Genomic DNA, 15965 nt, shown 5'->3' with positions numbered 1-15965 from the left:
GCGACACAATTTCATTAAGTTAAGGTGTACTAGTTGAGAATCCTTTCAACGGTCAGGAGTTAGAACAACATGGTTTAATTTGTTTAAGTGATGAGATACTTTGTAAGGGCCTTGATATTTACATTTGAGAGGTGAGCCTGGAATAGGCAAATACAGCAATACTTCATCTCCAGACTTGAATTTTCGGATTTTAGCCTTTCGATCAAAATATTCTTCATCTTACTTTAAGATTTTATTAAATAATCTTGTGCAATTTTCTTACTTTATTTAGTTTATATTTAAGATTATCAAGATATTGACCAACAGTCTATAGGAATCTCTACAATTTGACTAAACCATTGGTCTTTTATGATTAAGGGGTTCCTCCTACTTGACGACCATACAACATTTCAAAAGGTGGGAATCCAAGTGATTCTTGTCGGCATTCTCTAATTGAAAAGAGCATGAAATTAATTCCTTCGTCCCAACCAGCTTTTTTGTCAAACAAAATCTGCTAAGCATTGATTTTACTGTATGCTGATATCTTTCTAGGGAACGTTGAGACTGGGGATGATATGCCGATGACAACGTTTGTTTTATGCCTAACGCCGATAACACTATGGAGAAAAGGTCACTTGTAAAATTAGACCCCTGGTCAGAATGAATTTCCTTGGAGATGCCTACTTGTGTAAAGAATTTTAACAAAATATCAGAAATAATTTTGGTTCTAATGTTTCTTACTGGGAATGCCTCAGGATATCTAGTTGTGGGGCACATTATAGTCAACAAATTTGGTTTCCTCTCTTGGTTTTTGGAAGTGAGCCCCCACCGCCTGCACACCAGCCCCACCAAGTACCATCGCGTGTGGGGAACCCAAAGGCCAAAACAACAAAGCCAACCTCCTCAGCCGGTCAACACCCAAAGTGCAGCCCAGTTTCCTGGCCTCACTACGGCCACACCTCAGCCACCCAAGCAGCAGACAACGACAACCACGAAAAAGACAAAAGAAGCACACACCAAGGCACCAGAAGGAATGATACACGTATCAGACCTAGCCAAGGTACTGACAACCTTCGCGGAGGGCCTAGCCGGACTACTGGGTCACAAGATCCAACCCACACAGCTCCAAATACTCATGGGGAGCGTCCTCGGGCAAGTCGCCACAGCTCCAGCCACCACAGTGGAGGAAGCCACGCCGGTCCTCACACGAGTGACAGCCGAGGTACACTCTACACCGAAGAAAGCCACCAGAGAACCCAAGATACCGACAGCTCCCAGAAAGAAACTGGACGTTTCAACTCCCCTGAACCGAACCACGGCCCAGAAGGCAAAAACCACAGAACACGAAGATATGAACCTGATCCAGTTGGAATCGAACTTGGACATCTCCATCGAGGACCACCAGAAGTCCCCGATGAAACAGTGGTGGAAAACATCAGCACCCTGAACATCCTAACATGGAATGCTCAGGGCATCAAAAACAAGAAACACCTCCTACAAGAAGCAGCAGCCAAGGACAAGCTTGACATCATACTGCTACAAGAAACACTTCTACAAGAACACCACTGTTTCAAATTCAGTGGTTACAAGACATACAGGAGGCATTTCACGCAGGCGTCAACAAGAGGATGTATGATCTTGGTCAAGTCAAGCATACCCTCCGCCGATGTCACGCAGCAATTTCCATGTGGGGAAAACATCGAGACACAGGCCGTCAAAGTAACCCTCCAAGAACGGGAATTAACTGTTCACAACATCTACAAGAACCCAAGGGGCTCACTGGAGGTGACTCAATTATTTGCTTCGGCCGCTGACCACGCCACACTCATAGGAGGGGATTTCAACGCACATCATCCCTTCCTAAGCTCGGTAAGCCCCACAAATGAAGACGGCCTACACCTATACACCACCTTTCAAGATACACCCGAGATCTGCCTCCTGAACACCGGAGAGCCCACCCACACTAGGGGAGGAAGGCTAGATCTAACCTTCGTCTCCAGTGCACTACAGCCTTCGGCCTCCTGGCAGATACACCCCACGCTGACCAGCGACCACTTCGCCACCCTAACAACGCTGAAGGTGAACAAACTCCCCACTCCACCCCCCCGAGATGGAGATACAATACCCAAAAGGCAGACTGGGGACTCTTTAAGAAACACCTGGCTAAGTGGCGCGAAAAATCACAGCCGGCCGGCGCAGCACCCGTGGATGAGACAACCCTCCACCACCAATTGGTCGAGGCGTTTCACCAAGCGGCAGAAGAGGCTATCCCAAAAACAAAACCCATATCAAGACAGTACAATGATTACTGGTACTACTGTCCCAGGGTGAAAGAACTCAACCACAGAGTGAACATGGCCCGAAGAAACTACAGGAGACATCCCACGGAAACAAACAGACATCTCCTGCAAGTCATAGTTAAGGATACCAGGGAAGAGAAGGAAGAAATAAAAAACGTAAGCTGGCTCAAGTGGTGCTCCGAACTGAACGAGCACACCTCCCTTGGCAAGATGTGGGCCCAGATCCGAAGGGCATCTGGGAAGGCAACACCACCACCACCAACCCATCCCAACCCAGAAGAGGAAGCCGAGAGACTTGCAAAACTGTTCTCTGACCGAGCAGCAACGAAAAACATCCCGAGACAGGCGGGGAGACACAACGGCGTCTGCGACAGGTCAGACTCCAGATGATCGAAGAGGCCTGCAACAGTGAAGATGACATCGACAGAACTTTCAACCAGCAAGAACTCCAGAAGTCGCTAAAACGAAGCAAGGACACAGCACCAGGGGCCGACAGGATAACCTACTCCATGCTTTCTCATGCCGGTACAGCCGGACACGAGGCTTTGCTACAAGTCATCAATGCTTCGTGGACAGCACAAAGACTCCCACCGGAATGGAAGAAGGCAGATATACAGCCCATTCCGAAGCCCAGAGAACCAGACAAACCGAGGCCCATCTCCCTTCTCAGCTGCATAGCGAAGACGGGAGAAAGAATGGCTCTCAACCGACTCAAGTGGAAAGTAGGCAGCCCATACCCTCACATCTTTGCTTACACCGAGAACACCGGCACAGGCAACAACATCGCCGAGATACTCAGCACAGTGGACTACAAACCAGCTCTGGTGGTCTTCCTCGACCTGGAGAAGGCCTTCGAACTAGCAAATCCACTGGCCATTACAACGACGCTCGCTGAAAAAGGCGTCAAAGGAAGGTTGCTGGGGTGGATCCAGAACTACCTCACACAGAGAGAAGCACGAGTACACTTTCAGGGAGCAACCTCAAGCTACAGGGTCCATGAAAACGGAACCCCACAAGGAGGCATCCTCAGTCCAATGCTGTTCAATGTCCTGATGGAAAATCTAGTCAAACTTCCTTTCAGACAAACAGCCAAGCTCCTATGCTATGCAGACGACTTACAGCTTATAGTAAGAGGATCAAACAGACTAGCCAACATGCAACACGCACTCCAACTTATAGAAGAGGAGTGCAACAGACTTGGACTCAAGATAAATCCAGCCAAGTCGAAAGCGATGGCCATCTGCACAGACACACCAGACAAGACGCTCTCCATACAAAATACGCCGGTATTCTGGACCAACACCCACCAGTGTCTTGGAATCTGGTTTGACCAGAAACTCACCTTCAAGCCGCAACTCGAGTATCTCAGGCACAGGACGAAGAGCAGTCACAATATAATGAGGTCGCTCACCAGCAAATCCGCAGGAGCAAGCCTTCATGTGCTTAAAGCCTACTACACGGCCGCCATCAGATCGCTGGTAGATTACAGTGCTCCAGCACTCATTGGACTGAGAGAAGACCAAATAGCTAAGCTAGAAGTCATCCAAAATAATGCTCTCAGGACCATGCTCGGAGCACCCATGTGGACCAGAATTTGCAATTTGCAAATGGAAACCGAACTACCACCCCTGGCAGTACGAGTCAAGCAGGTGACAGCCGGTCTCCTCGCCAAAATCTGTAGATCAGATAAGCCCACAGTTGCCAAAATTCGAATCAGTGCCTCCCTCCACCTCGACCACAGAGTGCGAGGGGCCACCTGGTCGCACGAGGCAAGCGAGGTCATCCGACACCTGCAAGCAGAAACACTCGTCAAGAACAACCAAGACACACGGGACAATGGTTACGTTGTTCCTCCACCATGGAGCCCTCCACCAGCCACATTCAAAATTACCGACCTAGGCGATAGTAAAGCCAACCTCCAGAAGGAGGACCTCAAAAAAATAACTCTCGAAGCCATAGCCACCGAGACACCGGCTGATGCAGCATCATACTTCACAGACGGCTCGGTGGACCCTAAACATCATAGATCCGGAGCGGCCTTCTACACCCAAGGTCAGACCCTCCGATGGAGACTTTCCAATGACTGCTCCACCCTACAAACAGAGCTGGTAGCAATCTCAAAGGCCCTACAACACGCTGCAACACAACACAACAAGTCCATCATAATTCACACGGACTCGAGATCGGCCATGCAGGCGCTGCAACACAGTCAACCAAGGGACAACGTCCACACCATTACCTCGATCCTCGCACAGCTACAGGAACTCCAAAGCCAAAACCGCCCAGTCGTCTTACACTGGATTCCGAGTCATGTAGGGATCGGAGGAAACGACGTGGCAGACGAAGCAGCCAAGGCAGCTACACGTTCTAGTAGCGTACACATCCAAGTTCCAGCAAGCGTGCAACAGATCAAGAATCACCTCAGAAAGACTAGCAAGCTCCACATCAAAAAGAGCTTCCTTCACTCATTCAACGCTGGTTCCCAATCAGCCAAATGGTACCTGGCGGCCACAAAAGGGGAACCACCTTTCGCTGACAAGAAAACTCCAAGACAAACCCAAGTCAGCCTTCATCGACTACGACTAGGGTACAAGTGCTCCTGGCAGATGATCGGAAATGACGTCATGGAATACACCTACTGTCAGGAGCCAGCAGCCAACCCACTTGAACACTATCTCCTCGACTGCGAGGTCACACAAAGCCTCCGAAACAGAACTCAAATCTCCCAAGAAACACACACAACACCAGCGGCCACTCTAACCCGAAAGGCCCAAACAGACCACATTCACCACCTACTCCGAGTCATCACACGATACCCACCACCCAGATAGCTTAGAAAGTATCCTCTCCCAGCAAGTGCGGACCCCAGTTCGGGGGGCGCGCCACTCCGAAACTGACCACGTCCAAGAGTGGGGGTTGGTGGTAAGCGTCCACTGATCGGGGTCCGCTCACACTTGCAACCTGCAGTATCATTCCAATCTGCAGGTGGGACTACGGTCCGACAATCTCAACAACAACAACAACAACAACAAATATTGGTTACCTCTCTTGGTTCTTGGGAGTGGGCCCACACAATCTATCAGAACCTTGTTAAAGGGTTCCTCCGCAACAGGAATAGGGTTAAGTGGAGCGGGAGGAAGAATCTGATTGGGCTTACCAACTAGTTGGCAAGAATGACAAGTGTTGATGAAGTTAGCCACTTGTTTCTTCATACCGGGCCAAAAATTCCTGTTTAATTCTGTTAAGGTTTTACATTTCCCAAGTGACCATTTAAGGCATCATGAGCCAGTTCTATGAGCTGTACTCTAACAGAATATGGTATAACTATTTGATGTACTACAGCCCAAGAGCCATCATCCTTTAAACATCTTGGGCGACATTTTCTCATTAAGACATCATCTTTATAGTTAAAACAAGGGACTTTAACAATATCTGACTTGGGTACTGCTACAGAATGAAATTTGGCAAGTGAAGTATCCTCTTTCTGAGCTTTAATTTAGTTATCCCTGGTCATAACCTGGCTGGGGAGATCACAGGTGAAAGTGGGAACACTTGAAGAATCAGCACTAGCATCAAGTAAAGTTTGAGATCTAGTGACGGCACATAGAGGAAATAAGTGTGGAAGTTGATTCTCCAAGTCCTGAGTAGGACTCTCCGTCAACGGTTCATCAACCACTATAAGGTTAGGAACAACAAGTGAACCAGCTAGATCATTACCCAGTACAAATGTAACATCTGCTACTGGCAGCTTCTCTCTCACTCCCACCTTCACCATTCCCCTTAACAAATCACATCAAGGTAAACTTGAGCAAGGTTTACTGATGAGTAAGAAAAGAGGACAAGTCTTCCAAAAGCACTTTCTCTCCTGTGTATTTTTTATAAATTCCAGGGAGAGCACTATGTACTATTAGACTTTGAGCACCTGCAGTATCCTTTAGTATTTTAAGAAGGAATCCTTTTACCATCCTTTGAAAGTGAAATTTTACCCTTGAATATAAAATCAAGAAAAATATCTTTATGAGAATCGTTGACTTTGGATACATTACTAACAGACTTAGTTTTTGAGGTGGTAGCTTGACCTTCAGTCTTTGCATGAGGTTTGATAAAATTTGTCCCTATGTACTGCGCACATCATTGTCATTCCTAAAAACCCCATTTAATTCATATTACGCTATATAACATTCAAATCCACCTCGCTTGTAGAATCTCAGAAAACGGGGAACATTGATAAAGGATAACTCACCTACTCAATGTTACTAGACCATGTGTTGTATTGTACCCAGGTACAGTTATATAATATTAATTGTATGTATTCATAGCATTAAGGACAACTCAGGGTATCCATAAGATGAATGTTAAAGTCCAGTTGAGCCGGACTAGTGTACTGTAGGACTAAGTGTGGATCATGGTTTGAGGGTCATACTATTTACGTCTGTGAACGTGTAGCGAACATAACTTCCACATATATCATGTGAAAATACATGAGAGCAATGATCTGGAAAAAGGATAAATGCCTCAGTACTATGTGAGGTGTTGGAAGTGACCCAGAAACTATACTTGAAAGGAAATATTTTGTATGCAACGGTGTGAACTTAATACACCTCGTATCCTCACGTGACATATACCCACGACATGTACAGTGATCAGAGAATCTTATGTCTGTGTTCAAATAGTGCAATGGGTGAGAGGAGGATCCCTAATTACAGTTTTAAGTAAAGTGGATATACCCACGTCATGAACATTCGGCCCTTGTTTGGGGAGCGTCCTGTACCCGCCTCGAGTGTGCCGTGTTGATATTATAACCCAATGAATTTACCCACGAATTAGCAAACCAGAACCTTACCTTAGTTTGTAATTTAGGTTTAAAATATGTGTTTATACGGCATGAGTGACAATATACCGAAAAGTGTTCAGGGGAGAACCGTAAGAAATAAAAGTAAAAATTAAAGATTGGAAGCTGTAGGCCTACGCCGTGACGAGCAGCGGGGCACTACCCTCAGTACCCTCCGTTCTACCGTCACCTCAGGTCAGTGTCCTATCGGGCTATATCCCGCCCTATAATTAAACCTTATATAGAAGTTAGTACAGTTTAAAGCTTTGCCTGATGCATAAGTGTAATAGTAATGTGTTAGGGTGTGTGATAACTGCCCGTCAGGCATTATTTCTCAGTACCCTCCGTTCTACCGTCACCTCAGGTCCCATGAGGTCGGAGTGCCTTGCTGTGCGGCAGCCATTATCCCTGTGAGCGTCCCACCAGGTGGTGACTACTCCGAGCTATGCCAATCCACTGTGAACCTGTGGACTCCCAGCACACCACTCTAAATGAGTAGTGACAAATAAGGAGACCGTGAGAAACTCCGCGGTCGTCACTTGGAGCGACCTATAATACCAGGCGTAGAAATAGTACTGGTATGTCTCTTGGTGAAGCCCTCGTCTTTACCCACCGAGGACGGTGTGCGAACGAGGCGCCTGTTATGTATACCTAAAAATTACAAGGAGTCCCATACCTGCAGGTGTGGAGGGTAACAGGTGTGTTGAGAGGGTGCTACTATGTATGATAACCGACGGTGCTGTCCTACATACAGGTGGAGCAGTCTGATGTGTTAAGGGATAGTGTAAGAAGGAATGACCGAGGTAAGGAGGTCACAGATTGTTATGCAATAAGTATGTGGATGACACGCCATTAATGTAAGACGTCTGGGGCCGAACTGGGTAACCAACATTTTCATTGTTCTTCTGAGGAAGGCCAATTCATTTGTATGTGTTTTACCAGTATGCTTTATAAGGAATAAATTAATTAAGACATGTTATGGTTTCACCCTTCTTTCCCCTTATCGATCTGGTCAATGAAAAACCTAACCCAATGCCTAGTCCACTCTACCCGCTACCTAACGAGTTACATGCTGTCCAGAGGGGGTCTGGTGGCAGCGACCCTTAGAAATTAAGATTAGAGTTAAGTATTTACCCTTAGAATTAGTGACCCCCAGTCTGGCAGTATACCCAAATATATTTAATTTTTATATCCTGGTTCCCAACAACGAGATACATGGTGACCGTCTTTGCGACAGTATGAACAAGTAACAGGTTTTCTATAATTAGCGGTAAGACTCGACATATCACTTTTAGTCCCAAGGTTTTGCCCTGAGGGGGACTTTACAGTATTCGCCTTCATATTCTCCCCCTTAAACCTATGTCTTAAACCTATGTACTGAAACATATCTATCGGCCAGCTGTGTTTGCTTCATCAAATCTTTTTCACCCTTGTCTTCTAAATAAGCCTTGATATTGGAGGGAATTCGTCTTTTGAATTCCCCACAGACCATTAGATTGACAAGGTCATCAAAAGTACCAGTTTCAGTTGTCTTAAGTCACATTTGAAAAGTACGTAATTTTTCAGTAGCAAATTCAAAGTCTGGCGGTATGATTCTGGAGTTACAGCAAAGAATTTAAGATATTGTCTTTGACAAACTCGAAATCAGAATAATCCTTTAGACCAGTGGTTCTTAACCTTTTAAGGGTCGCGCCCCCTATAGCAGTTGGTCCTCTTCTCCACACCCCCCTCCTTCTTTCATATAAAATTTCTAAATCTAAAAATTCTAAAACAATTTCCTCTTGAATTAAATAGGAAAATTGAGAAACTAGTTTTTCATTCGTACTTTAATAACTTTAATTATTCAATAAAGTTTGTATGAGCAACTCGCAAATACACAATTCATTTAGTGAGATTTTTGACACTGCTTCTGAGCTACCAGATCCTCAATATGTGGCCCCGTGTCAGAGAGAGCACAGCGCAAGTCCCCTTTAACGTTCAGCTTGTTCCTGTATTTGGTCTTGACAGCAACCAGTGCAGAAAATGCAGCCTCACAGAGATACGTGGATCGAAACATCGTCGGAATCCGAACAGCTTGACATACACTTCCTGACATTATTACTACCTTAATTCAGTCACTTTTACTGGAAAATTACATTTTGATTGACGTAGTTACCATTTACAACATTTTGAAATATCTGTGGGGAGCGAGACCCCCCTTCCGCGAAAAATCCCAATAAGGACATACACACACACCTGTTAAAGCCATCCTTATTTTTGCTCTAGGTTCGCCTCCCCACCTGGAAATTACTCAGGCCCCTTAGGGGCCCCCCCCCTCCCTCCAGTTAAAACCGCTGCTTTAGACTATTAAAGACTTGAGCTTATTCTGAAATAGCCAAATCCCCTTATCCTTGGGCTACTTATAATAGAGAGCTGTATGCTCAAACAAACGCATTGAAAACTCAGGATCAGATTCATCAAAATTAGGAACCAAATTTATGTTAGGAGACCAATCAAAGTGCCTTTGAGTTTCTCTTTTGGCTTGGCTTTGGAGTTAAATTACTCTCGATTCATGTTTTCTCTCCCTTTCTCTTTCAATTATCTCCTTCTCAAACTTCTTTACTCTTTCAATTATCTCCTTCTCAAACTTCTTTTCTCTTTCAATTAGCTCCTTCTCAAACTTCTTTACTTTTTCAATTAACTCCTTCTCAAACTTCTTTACTCTTTCAATTAGCTCCTTCTCAAATTTCTTTACTCTTTCAATTAGCTTCTTCTCGAACTTCTGTACTTTTCAATTAACTCCTTCTCAAATTTCTTTACTCTTTCAATTAGCTTCTTCTCGAACTTCTGTACTTTTCAGTTCACTCCTTCTCAAACTTCTTTACTCTTTCAATTAGCTCCTTTTCAAGCTTCTCTCGTTCAAATAACAATTTCTCTCTTTCAAGGTTAACTAAGGTTTGAGCTTCCACACTCACTTTCTCCCTTGTCCCAGTTGAAGAGGTGAACCTACCGCATTTTCTTTTTAGTTCCCAGGACTAGTAATGAGTCTAACAGTTTCTTCCGGAAGAAACTCCCTTGATATTAATCCTTGGACAACTACTTCTTTCAATCTGTCTTTACGCAAACTTGTCGAGACTGGAATTTAAAATAATCAGCTATAGTTTTCCAGTCCGATTTTCTCAGGTCTGCACCTTCTAGTTTGTCAGCAGTAGGATTAGCTATGAAATCAGCAATATCGAATCTAGATATGAATTATTTATCAAGTAATTTCAAAACTTTAAAAATAATCTTAGTATTTTCAGAATAAGAGGAATTCCCTTTCAAATCGTTAGCATATTTTAACTCGCAAGAAGAGGCTGGTTATCAATCATTCTGATATTTTTATATAAACTACACCAATGGTAAAAGATAGGATTGTAGACTATGTGAATTTTTTTTTTGCTTACGGGGTGAAAATACCGACTACGAATTCATGACTGATAACGCCCTTTGTCCACTATCGTAAGGGGAATCTGTGTAAAAAGGCGCTCAGTAAGAATTTCTTACCCAAATATATACTGCTTAGAGGAAGAGAAGTGTAACAAAAGTTACAAGTCTACTCAGACAAACGCCCTGCTCAAAACTCAAAGTAAACGTCCTAATTACCCACAGATTTCAGCCGCCCTCTACGCTTGGTAATAAACCTTGACTCGTTTAATATAAAAGAAATATCATTAAACCCCAAGCTTAAGCTGTTTGGTGAAATAATTTCACAGGTTCAAGCATTCAGTATCCCTTACCATTATTGTGACTAATGTCCAATTTAAGCATTAGAGGGTATGGTGAATTAGTGTTTACCAAAATTACACTAAAATTCGTATTAAGAGCTAACTGACTCCACGTCAGAGCTTACATGTAAGGAGTCCACTCTCGTCATTGACAGTTATGACACACTAAGGTGGAAGAAACGGCTCTTACTAAACGTAAACATTCGTGGCTACAACCACATCCGAATTAGTTTACTTGGATCTTATTAATGCTACAAGTATTACCCTGTTTTGTTTGTTTTTTAGGTTAGGGAGGGGAAAGGATGGAAGGCATGCTGGGGCTCAAGGCACAGCCAGACATGAGGGATAGAGAAGTCACGACAGATAGTCGTGGGGGGAAAGGTTGGAAAATAAGTTTAATGAGTTAAACAGAGGGGGACGACACCCCTTGTTTTACATATTACAGAGTTTGTTGGCAAACTAGGCTAACCTAGGATTTAGGATGAGGTTGCACAATGGTTACTTTGGTTAACAATGACAAGTTTGATTTTACAATTACATGTTTATTAAAATCTTATTACTGTATTACGTTATGGACTCGCTTGTTGATTGTGACTTGTTAAATGTGATCTTATATCATCTAAGTTTTAATCTAAGGTGGATCATTGTAGCGGACATAGATGGGTCGCGAGTTTTGTTGTTGTAGCACGGGCAGACTCCGTGGCCACCAAGGCGTGAGGTCGTCCTCCGTTGATGTCTTTCCCGCTTAGGTGGTCTGGGCTGTGAGGGTCGTCCAGCAGCTTGTCCCAAACCTCCTTCCCTAGGAGATGGAACCTGACGTTGAGGACTTCTGTCTTATTTCTCAGGTGGATGGTTTCCACTGTTTCCTGGCTGACCTCAGACACTTGTTTTGGAAGCTCTGTAGTTGTTGTAGTCTAGTCTTCCCGAGTGTGACGAGTGGCATAGATGGGTACTCCAACACAGGCCTCACCAGCGCCTTGTACAGGTGGACTTGTATCTTCTTAAGCATCAGTTTAAACTGTTTTAATTTGGCGGCGGCTACTTTGGCTTTCTTTAGACTGTCCATCACGTGGGAAATGATGCCCGTCCGAGAGATAAGAAAATAAGAACAGCGTATTCGAGTTAATGATGATGTTTGGCAACTTGTTCCATTCATCCATTACTCTATTTCCAAACCAATGTTTGCCTATTTCACGCCTAAGTATAAATTTGTCTAATTTAAAACCATTGCTACGAGTTCGCTCCTGGTTGGATAGTTTGAGTACCTTTGCAATGTCCCCTTTGTTCAGCCCCGACTTCCATTTATACACCTCTATCATATCGCCCCTCACTCTACGTCTCTCGAGGGAGTGCAAAGTAAGATAACTAACCTGTCTGTACTCAAGATTCCTAATGCCCGGGATTAGTCCTGTCATTCTCCTCTGAATTCTTTCTAGGGATTGTATATCCATTCTGTAATACGGTGACCAGAATTGAACTGCATATTTCGAAGTGAGGTCTCACACGCGCAAGATAGGGTTTTAGGATGACCTCTCTCGTCATGTAACTAACACTCTATTGTATGAACCAAAACACTTTATTAGCCTTGTTTCGAGATAATACAAATTGTTCACGTGGCTTAAGATTCCTACTTATCATTACTCCTAAATATTTCTCACTTTCGGATTTCTCTATAACATGGTCCAAGTACTGAGCCTTGGGGTAGTCCACTAGTGACGTTACTCCAATCGGATTTAGTGCCGTTAATGTTCACTCGCTGTTTCCTGTCCTGTAACCACGCACTAATCCATTTTAGAATATCTCCTCCAATGCCATGAGCCTCCACTTTTCTTATTAGTCTTTCGTGGGGTACTCTGTCGAAGTCTTTGCTAAAGTCAAGATATACTACATCATAGTCGTACCCCTTGTCCACTGATTCGAAAACAGCTGAAAAGAATGTTAATAGATTAGTTAGACTTGAACGTCCGCTTGTGAAGCCATGTTGGGAATCATTGATCAACTTGTGCTTCTCCAGGTGATTTCGAATAGGGTAATTTGCCTACAATTGATGTTTAACTGATTGGACGATAGTTAGAGGATAGTGATCTATCTCCCTTCTTGAAAATCGGTATTACATTCGCTATCCTCCAGGATTCTGGTATTACACCCGTTTTTAAGGACATGTTAAACAAATTTGCTAAGGGCATACTAAGCTCTTCCTTACATTCCTTTAATACTCTGGCAAATATCTCATCGGGACCTGGTGACTTATTAGGCTTTAACTTGTCTATTTGCTTACTAACTTCGTTACTAGTCACTACTATCTCTCTTAATCTATTTCTTCACTATCGCTGTATATAGTCGGTGCCTCGGGTATCATTTGTAAATTTTCGGTGGTGAAAACTGTTGAAAAATATTTATTCAGATTATTGCTCATTTCTCCGTCGTGATCAGTTAGCTCGCCGGTATCTAACTGTATTGTTCCAATCTTTTCTCGTGTTTTAGTTTCATACATTTGAAAGAATCCCTTGGGGTTTGACTTCGCCTCCCTTGCTACCTTCAGTTCATTATTTTTCTTTGTTTTTCTTATCTCGGTCTTAACCCTACTGGCCAATACCTTATAATAATCTCTGAGGTAAGCTTCACCACGATTTATTCTCCTACCTATAGCCTTCCTTGGTCCAATAATATTCTTTCAATAATTATTTATCCATTTAGGGTCATTGCTGTCTGATCTGAGTGTTATGTATGGTATGTTCTGCCTTTGTGCTTTAAGTAACTCATTATTTAAATTGTTGTGGAACTCGTCAACCTCAGATCTCGTGATCAGGTCATCCTCAGCCGTCATATATTGTGAGTATATCGTTGTCAGGTCTCCAGGCAAAGTGAGGGCTTCCTCTGTGGGTACATTGTGTGAGGTCACCTCGCTTGAGGTCATGTAATCCATCCCCAACCGCGATACCTCTTCCCTCAACTGCCTTTTCAATATATTAAAGTTTGCCCTTCTGAAATCTGGGACTTTAATGGAATTTTCCTTGCGACCGCCATTAAATTCTAATTGGAATTTTATTTCTTTGTGATCGCTGTTAGCAAGTTCGCTCCCTACCTCGACATTGATTATGAGGATTTCTCTGTTTGACAGAACTAAATCGAGTATATTAATAACCCGGGTGGGTTCGGCTATATGTTGACTTAGGAAATAGTCCTTAATTGAATCAAGAAAATCCTCTGATTCTGGGTTACCTGTAAGGTCGAGCTAATCTATTTAGCTAAAGTTAAAGTCGCCTACTATACAGGCTTTGCTATGTCTGGAAGCCCTGCGCATTTCATCCCAAATAAGTCGGTCATTAACTCTATCAAGATTAGGAGGTCTATATATTACTAATGTGATCAATTTTTCCCGACCATCAATTAATTCTATCCAAATTGTTTCTTTATTCCGCTCAGTTTTTATTTCCTTATTTATTTCACACTTCAGATTATCCCTGACATAGATTGCTAGTCCTCCTTCTTTCCTAATCTGCCTATCGGTATGGAATAATTTCTAACCTCCAATTTGGTATTCGACAGGTAACTCACATAAGTCTAAGTTTATCCATGTTTCGGTGAATGCTATTATATCGATTTTTTCCGGTACATACCAACGCCCTGATTTCATTTATTGTGTATCCCATACTCCTTCTGTTTGCGTAGTAGACATTTAAGTTAGTCGTGTTCTGAGTCCTCTCTTTGACGCGTTTAGCTTTTATCTCCCTGCCTAATTTATTTTTGTCATCATTCCTAGCACTATTTCCATGTAACCTTTCACTTTGTTTACCCGCTTCCACTGCAGTTTCCTCCACCTCCGTGCCCATATGTTCGCCTAGCAGATAAAAGACTTCGATATGTTTTGAACTGCCCACCCCATCCCTCGATAGATGCACCACATCCCTAGCATAGAGGTCTCTTCTGCTGTAAAAGTTGTCTCAGATGTCAATTAATGGAATTGATATTGACTTGCAATATCTGTCAAGACGGCCGTTGACACTAACTGCCCTCGACAACCACTCATTGCCAACTCTCATTCAAGGCAGGACACCACATATGATAGGGATCCCTCCGAGAGATGATGAGGCCGAGCAATCTGCCTTGTTTAGAGTACTCAATCTCTTTGTCGTCGATCATCATTAGCGCCGGCTTGAATTTGGCAATGGGTATGACCTCGAGTTTCGTTTCGTTTGTTCTTATTTTCCATACTCTGAGATACCCTCTATTGCCCGAGCAGTGAGTCGCGCCATCCTTGCCGTGAACCTTCCTGGGTAGGTGACAATCTGTGTTTCATGGTCGGCATACATGACGTACTCACTGTCGACGATTGGTAGTGGCAGATCAGCCGTGTAGACCGTGTAAAGGGTTAATGAGAGACTAGAGCCCTGAGGCACGCCGCTCGAGAGTTAGAATTCTCTTTTACAATGTTCTTGCATCTTGATTTTGGCTCTGCGGTCCGCAATGAAGTTGCACAGCAGGTGCGTCAGGTTTTCGGGTATCCCCAGTTGTATGATCATATATTGCAGCCCCGCGTGCCAAGCTTTGTCAAACGCCTTGCTGACATCCCTCAGCACTTCGTTGCACTGCAGACGGCCAGTCATGGCGTTGGCGATCTGTTCGTAGGCCTGGGCTTTGGCGGTGGATGTGGCTCCGTACTGGTGGAAGCCGAACTAGAGGGGTTCGCACGGCCTCGTCCTAGATACATCCCAACCGCTTGTTACTATTTGAGGATTGTGCCGGTACCCCAGGATATTATTATCAAAGTTTTCGACCTTGTTTGGAGGCTTTCTCCTGCTTTTGGTATAAACTGCACGTCTTCGTCCTCCAGATACATCCACAACCGCTTGTTTACTATTTTTCGAGAGTTGTGGCCGGTACACTCTAGCAGCGATATTGGTCAAAGTTTACTCGACCTTGTTTTGACCTTCCTGCTTTGGTATAAAGCAAAGGCAGGCATTGCATATATATGAGCAAGCCTCTCTATCATGTTGTCAGCAAGAGTTGGGTAGGATCTTCATTAATATGAAACTGCCCGTGGCTTGTTTTAAACCCTTTATGGTGGCTAACACATCTGGCAAGACTATACGCTCCGTCAGTAGCTGT

At 43.9% G+C, this 15965-nt stretch overlaps 1 protein-coding gene across 4 annotated transcripts in view; it reads left to right on the top strand.

Annotated features, from left to right (window-relative positions):
- LOC121877379 (frizzled-2-like) overlaps positions 1 to 15965 on the top strand; it is a 203998-nt gene that overhangs the window by 147400 nt on the left and 40633 nt on the right. The window lies entirely within an intron of this gene.

This window comes from Homarus americanus, unplaced genomic scaffold, assembly GCF_018991925.1.
Source record: "Homarus americanus isolate GMGI-L3 unplaced genomic scaffold, GMGI_Hamer_2.0 scaffold367, whole genome shotgun sequence".
NCBI classification, from domain to species: domain Eukaryota; kingdom Metazoa; phylum Arthropoda; class Malacostraca; order Decapoda; family Nephropidae; genus Homarus; species Homarus americanus.
Note: the sequence above shows the minus strand (reverse complement) of the source record. Positions and strands in the feature narration are given on the sequence as shown.